At 42.2% G+C, this 7613-nt stretch overlaps 1 protein-coding gene across 4 annotated transcripts in view; it reads left to right on the top strand.

The window, feature by feature from the left end:
• The window catches only part of SLC8A2 (solute carrier family 8 member A2), a 176904-nt gene that overhangs the window by 61099 nt on the left and 108192 nt on the right, over positions 1-7613 (top strand). For 2 of the 4 annotated variants that reach the window (XM_056541533.1, XM_056541531.1), the window contains exon 1: positions 15-143. The exons of the other annotated variants lie outside the window; for them this stretch is intronic. The gene's annotated coding sequence lies outside the window, so the exon portion shown is untranslated. Of the gene's footprint in view, positions 1-14; positions 144-7613 lie in introns of those variants that run through there. 4 annotated transcript variants of the gene reach the window in all.

Raw genomic sequence — 7613 nt, 5'->3', positions numbered from 1 at the left:
AGCCGGGCGGTGCTGCGGGCAGGGCGGCGGTTACAACACAGTGGCAGTTGAAGGCAGTAACCCCGCCTTTGCCAGTTAAGTGCTAATTTTAATACACAGAAAAAGACCTGTAACGGGCAAACGGTGCAGCGGATCCGGGCAAGGTAGGACTCAAATTGTTCAGCGTCTCCTGCACTATCCACAGGTACTTGTGGATAGTGCGGGACAAAACATGTGACAGTTTTCCTTTAAGGACCCAGGGTTTACAGGTACGCTCTGATGCCCTGGTACTAAAGGACCCAGGGCGTACCTGTATGCCCGTGGGAATTCCGGTCCCCGCCGCTCGCCGGCTGTGGGATCTGTGGCGATTCCGGGTCATATGGGTCTCCGGTGACCCGGAAAATAAGGGGGATCGGGGATGTCCAAGACACCCCCGATCCCCCTGAAGGGATAGGAGTGAGGTGGCAGGGGTGCCCTGACTACCATGGGTGGGCAGAATAGGGGGAACTGTTGTGTGACCGGCGGTGGCGGGGGAGGTCCCTTAACGGCAGTGATCGGTGTTGGCGGGCGGCGATCTTCTCCCTGGTGCGGCGATTCTGCTGACTATGGAAGCCGGTGAGTTGTTGCCTAGCAACATCTGGAGGGCTACAGTTTGGAGACCACTGGACTCTAAACTGTAGCCCTCTAGATGTTGCTAAACGAGAACTCCCAGCATGCCCAGACAGCTGTTTGCTGTTTGGGCATGCTGGGATTTGTAGTTTTGCAACAACAGGAGGGCTACCGTTTGGAGATCACTGTGGAGTCGTCTCTAAACTGTGGCCCTCTAGATCTTGCAAAACTACAATTCCTAGCATGCCCACACAGCAGTTTGTTGTCTGGGTATGCTGGGATTTGTAGTTTTGTAACATCTGGAGGGCCACAGTTTTGAGATCACTGTGTGGTGGTTTCTAAACCGTGGCCCTCTAAATCTTGCAAAGCTACAACTTCCAGCATGCACAAACAGCAAACGGCTGCCTCACCATGCTGGGAATTGTAGTTGCATACCTCCAGCTGTTGCATAACTACATCTCCCAGCATGCCCTTCGGCGATCCAGTACATGCTGGGAGTTGTAGTTTTGCAACAGCTGGAGGCACTCTGGTTGGAAAATACTGAGTTAGGTAACAGAACCTACCTGAAGGTTTTCCAACCAGTGTGCCTCCAGCTGTTGCAAAAGTACAACTCCCAGCATGCACGGTCTGTCAGTGCAAGTTGGGAGTTGTAGTTTTGCAACAGCTGGAGATTTACCCCCCCCCCCATGTGACACAGGCGGGTTTACAGTGAGTTTCCTGCTTCAAGTTTGAGCTGCGTCAAATTTTCCGCCACAGCGCAAACTCCTAGCGGGAAACTCACTGTAAACCCCCGCCACTGCGAATGTACCCCAAAAACACTACACTAACACATAATAAAGGGTAAAACACTACATATACACCCCCTTACACTGTCCCCCCCAATAAAAATGAAAAATGTATCGTACGGCGTTGTTTCCAAAACAGAGCCTCCAGCTGTTGCAAAACATCCACTCCCAGCATTTCCGGACAACAACTGACTATCCCGGCATGCTGGGAGTTTAGCAACAGCTGGAGGCACCCTGTTTGGGAATCACTGGCGTAGAATACCCCTATGTCCACCCCTATGCAATCCCTAATTTAGTCCTCAAATGCGCATGGTGCTCTCTCAATTCTGAGCCCGGTCGTATTTCAAGGAAACAGTTTAGGGCCACATATGGGGTATTTCCGTACTCAGGAGAAATTGCACTACAAATTTTGGGCAGATTTTTCTCCATTTACCCCTTATGAAAAGGAAACGTTGGGGTCTACTCCAGCCTGTTAAAATTAAATTAAAATTTTACACTAACATGCTGGTGTTACCCCATACTTTTTATTTTCACAAATTGATAATTTGCACAGGGGTGGCTGATTTTACAATGGTTCTGACATAAATGCAAAAAAATAAATAACCACATGTGATCCCATTTTGAAAACTACACATCTCACGAAATGTAACAAGGGGTATAGTGAGCCTTAACACCCCACAGGTGTTTGACGAATTTGCATTAAAGTTGGATGGGAAAATAAATAAAACATTTTTTTTACTAAAGTGCTTGTGTTACCCTAAATTTTTCATTTTCACAAGGGAAAATAGGAAAAAAGCCCCCCAAAATTTGTAACCCCATTTCTTCTGAGTAAGAACATACCCCATATGTGGATGTAAAGTGCTCTACAGTGCTCAGAAGGAGCGCCTTTGGGCCTTAGTGCCAGAACAATGGACGCCCCCCACATGTGACCCCATTTTGGAAACTACACCCCTCACGGAATGTAATAAGGGGTACAGTGAGCATTTACGCACCACAGGTGTCTGACACATTTTTGGAACAGTGGTCCATGAAAATGAAAAATGTAATTTTTCATTTGCACAGCCTATTGTTCCAAAGATCTGTCAAATGCCAGTGGGGTGTAAATGCTCACTGCACCCCTTATTAAATTACATGAAAGGTGTAGTTTCCAAATTGGGTCACATCTGGGGGGGGGGGGGGGGGTCCACTGTTCTGGTACATGGGGGGTTTTGTAAACGCACAAGGCCCCCGACTTCGATTCCAACCAAATTCTCTCTCCAAAAGCTTAATGGCGCTCCTCCTTTTCTGAGCATTGTAGTGCACCAGCAGAGCACTTGACGTCCACACATGGGGTATTTCCATACTCAGGAGAAAATGTCCCCCAAAATTTGTAACCCCATTTCTTCTATTACCCCTTGTAAAAAAAAAATTGGGTGAAAATCCAGCATTTTAGTGAAAAAAATTATTAATTTACACATCCAACTTTAATGAAAAGTCGTCAAACACCTGTGGGGTGTTAAGGCTCAATGAACCCCTTGTTACGTTCCTTGAGGGGTGTAGTTTCAAAAATATTATGCCATTTTAAAAAAAATAATTTTTGCTGTTCTGGCACCATAGGGGCTTCCTAAATGTGACATACCCCCGAAAACCATTTCATAAAAATTCACTCTCTAAAATCCCATTGTCGCTCCTTTCCTTCTGAGCCCTCTGGTGCACCCACAGAGCACTTGACATACACATATGAAATATTTCCTTACTCGAGAGAAATTGGGTTACAAATTTCAGGGTGATATCTCTCCTTATACCCATTGTAAAAATTAATAAACTTGGTCTACAAGAACATGCGAGTGTAAAAAAATAAAGATTTAACATTTTCTGCTTCACTTTGCTGCTATTCCTGTGAAACACCTAAAGGGTTAACACACTTACTGAATGTCATTTTGAATACTTTGAGGGGTGCAGTTTTTATAATGGGGTCATTTATGGGGTATTTCTAATATGAAGGCCCCTCAAATTCACTTCAAAACTGAACTGGTCCCTGAAAAATTCCGATTTCGTTTTTTTTTTTGAAAAATTGGAAAATTGTTGCTGAATTTTGAAGCCCTCTGGTGTCTTCCAAAAGTAAAAACATGTCAACTTTATGATGCAAATATAAAGTAGACATATTGTATATGTGAATATACAAGCAGAGAGCTTCAAAGTAAAAAAAAAAATGTTATCAAATTTTGTAATTTTTCATCAAGAGATGATGCAAGTATCGAGGAAAATTTACCACTAACATAAAGTAGAATATGTCCCGAAAAAACTATCAGAATCGGAATCAGAATGAAAAGGATCCCAGAGTTATTCATTCTTAAAGTGACAGTGGTTAGATGTGCAAAAAATGCCCGAGTCCTTGAGGTGAAAATGGGCTGGGTCCTTAAGGGGTTAATATGACTGAACGTTAATAATTATCAATATCATTTATATGTAATCATAAAAGCATGAACATCAGTAGAAATTATGCAAATGGTTTTCAAATCAAATCTTGAATCCCTTAGTTTTACAGGTAGAGTTATTATTGTATCCATGGTTGGAAGAAAATTACCTTGTGTAAATGGGGAGAATGACAAAATGATCCCATCCCATGCACTATGAATTTTCTTGTGTCCTGTTACCCAGCTGAAACATGTAAATGGTTGATCTCCAACTACGGTAAATAGTCAAACCATAGTATCCCAACACGGGACATTGTAAGGTTCTTTCATGGTCCTGAAACCAACCAAGAAACCCCTGAGCATGAACCCCGATTTTAATGGATAAGGCAGACGATTTCTTCCCTGAGAGGTGATTTTGGGGATAGAAGGATCAAGTTTGTTGTATTTCAATATTTGTTCTCAGGAAACTAAGGGAGCTAAGTTTCTCTTTAAGGAAAGTGCAAAAGTGACTTGTGGTGTCTTGTAGGACAAGTATGCTCCACTGGGAAAAATCTCCAGAAAGAAGAGAAGCCACCCATTTGAGGTTGATACCTGCAAGTCGGTGACAGACTCTTTTAACAGCCATAAAACATGACTGGACATTATTAACCAAGCAAAAATCTCCCCCAGGGAAGTAAGCCGCTACGAGAAGAGTCGAGCAGCCACTTACCTCACTCTTTATTTAGAACAGGTCAACACTTATCCAAGATGAATGTTCTTATGTGTTGGAGTTCAGGAGAGGTAACTTATAGGGAAAAAGGTGGTCTTTATGAAACATACCCTATAAATGTGGATCTGTTTCCATGAGTAAACTCCACTGACGCTATCACCGCTCCAGACATCAGAAATCAGGTATGACTCCAGTAAACCTAGCTACCTTCACTTTCCTTCACTTCTCAAGACAAACCCTCAGGGGTCCAGAAAGCTGAGATGTTGGGAGTTGTTAGTGGGGACTTCAGATGATGGCATTTTTTGCTGTCCCTGTGTCTTCCATTAAAACAAAAAAGTACAGTATGGATATTTCTTTGACCCATTTTGACACAATGATTCCTTTATGTCACAAGCATGATCAGGTATATAGCAGCTCTGACAGTTTTGGCCCAGTTTTTCTATGCCAATATGACAACTCAACCGAATACCCCAAACATGCTTTAAAATAAAAGTGTGGAGTTCATCCAAAGCTTTAGTCTGCAAGTAATGGACACACTGGGCACATTGTTGTGACAGGTAGGCAGACGATAGTACATTTAAAGGTGCTGGAGCAGTTCTATACAACACGGTGCACCCTGGGGAGGATTATGTGCTGCTTTCAGGAAGAGTTAATTACCCGCTAATCCTGCTTGTAGATCAGTCGGAAAGGCGGTAACAGAGAGTCAATATTTAGCCATTATAACAGGAGCATTCGGCCAGCAAGGAGTAACGGGAGCCGAGTCTGGTGAGGTTGAAATTAAATACCCTTCTCCCACAGCAAAATGTCCAACTTGTAGAACACAGTCGTTTATAGCTGGGGGGGGGGGGGGGGGGGTCACACCTCACAATCCAGGCAGGACAAGGTTAAAGCTTTTACCAAATCCCCTGATATTCCAGTTCTTGGTTGGTAAATGGAAATTTAGCAGTTTATGTGAGTGTGATCGACTGACATGGAATGCTGGGTCGTCTCAATGTCTAGTATATCTTCACTGCACCAAGGCCATTTCTCACAGATCTTCCTACATCGTCTGTTGCCTCTTCAGACATGCTCTCATGTTTCTTCACATGCTATCGGTCAAGCCAATTATTGGATTTACATTCTGTGAAAGATCTTCAACGTATGGATTTTTTTTTTCCTATTCTCCTTTAGTATTAAAAGGTTTGTCAGTCTAAAGCAGTGATCTCAAACTGTGGCCCTCCAGATTTTGCAAAACTTCAACTCCCAGCATGCCCAGACAGCCAACAGAGTCCAATCAGTTTAATGGTGGCTTCATTCGGGCCACTTCCGGCACTAAGTAGAACTGGTAGTGACTAAAGACAGATAGATTTCTATGATATCAAGGGGTTGTCTCACGAATACTAGTTGACTCATGTTACATCATGTAGAACATAACAATTTTTTAACTATAATAAGAACTAAAAAAATATATATTTTGTGTCTAGTTATTGTTGCAGTATAATTTTATAGTGTTATTTTACCATCTCTAACCATTCACCAGTGGCACACATGGCCTGTTCCATTTCACTCTCAACTCTAAAACATCAATACATGGGATCAGACCTGGACTCTACTGTAGCATGACTGAATACCAATGATTCTAGACTGGGTTTTCTGCTCAAGGAGATCCTCAATGCCCACAACTTAGTTAAAAATGTTAAGCAGGTGTTATCTTATACCCACTCATATTGCCCGAAATGTCCTAGGATACTGTCCCAACTGTTTCCATAATTGCCCTACTACTGAGGATATGCTGCGCATCAGGTGGACGTGCCTGAGCATCAAGACTTATTGGAGGTCAAGAGGCATATGAATGCCCTAATAATGTAAGAGGTTACATAACCCTACATAAAAAAACCACCCCCTCCCTGCAAAACCCACCCCATACACTTATTTAATGCTTACAAACTAGATAAGACCCCAGTCAGGATATCCTTAATCTCACAAGGGTCCCCTTAATAGGGTCATCAGTTGCACATTTTCAAAGTCATCTAAAAAGATGCAAATAAGTTTTTCCATTTAAAAAAAATGATGCATACAATTTTTCTTTCAAATAAAACGCATCCAACTAATGCTATTCCACTATTTTGATAGACAAACATGACAGATTTCAATGGATTTGGTCCTGTTGTATTTCCTACTTATAACCATCCAGTTAAAATATCTTCTGCTAGGCGCACCTACCTAGTCTCTGTCTGGTGAGTTATCATTGCTCCTCCCCTTTCTTCCCTTTGCCCTCCCATTCCTTTCCTCTTTATTATCTCTACCTATACCTTTACCGGCCCCGTATAGTCTGTAGGTCTTTGTTCAGTAAATGCATCAGTAGAATGAAGGCTTGGGAACCTATTCATACTATTCTTTCCCCATCATATAGTGGGAAGTTCCCAATAGCATAGCTGTCATTTAATGCATTTATGGTCTGAGAGTTTACAGGGATACATGTAACTCTAACTAAAAGATTCATCATCTCTTGTGAGAATTGTTGTGTAATAAATTACACTATAATATATTATACTATGTAATTAAGTGCTTATCTCTTTCTATTTCTGGGGTTTGCTTCTCAGACATGTCAAGCTTTTTGATGTTATATAACTGTATATATTTACCCCTTTTGGTTACAACATGGGTCCATAAGATCTTTGCCAGCAGGGTCCATGGCATCTACTTTTCCATGGTTTCATTGTGCCATTGCTAATACTGATGTGTGTCAATGCCATGGTGTAGTCAACTACTCGTTCTAGGAGTGCTAAACCCCTAGAAGATGAGATGCTAAGGACCATGCCTTTGGTGATGCCATTAAGATGTCAAGTCATTTCCTTTTCATCTGAAATGGGACTATTTATGTAACATGCTGGATTATCATAATTATCCAGACCATTGGAAGCTGTACTTTTATTCCATGCAGTACCACTTTCTACCACTGCGAATGATGCCACTGCAAAAACCTAAGCGTTGAACACTATCTAATCTAACATCGCTTTGAGATGGATAATTAAAAAGTTAACATGAGAAAATCTCCAAAATTTGCTTTGGGTCCAATTCCATTGAATTGGCCAGTCAGATACTGTTTGGACTAAATGAATCGGAAGTGTCCAAATGCCTTGAAATGTTGTGTAT

The sequence above is a fragment of the Hyla sarda genome, chromosome 9 (genome assembly GCF_029499605.1).
Source record: "Hyla sarda isolate aHylSar1 chromosome 9, aHylSar1.hap1, whole genome shotgun sequence".
Taxonomy (NCBI): domain Eukaryota; kingdom Metazoa; phylum Chordata; class Amphibia; order Anura; family Hylidae; genus Hyla; species Hyla sarda.
This window is presented reverse-complemented; position numbering and strand designations above follow the sequence as displayed.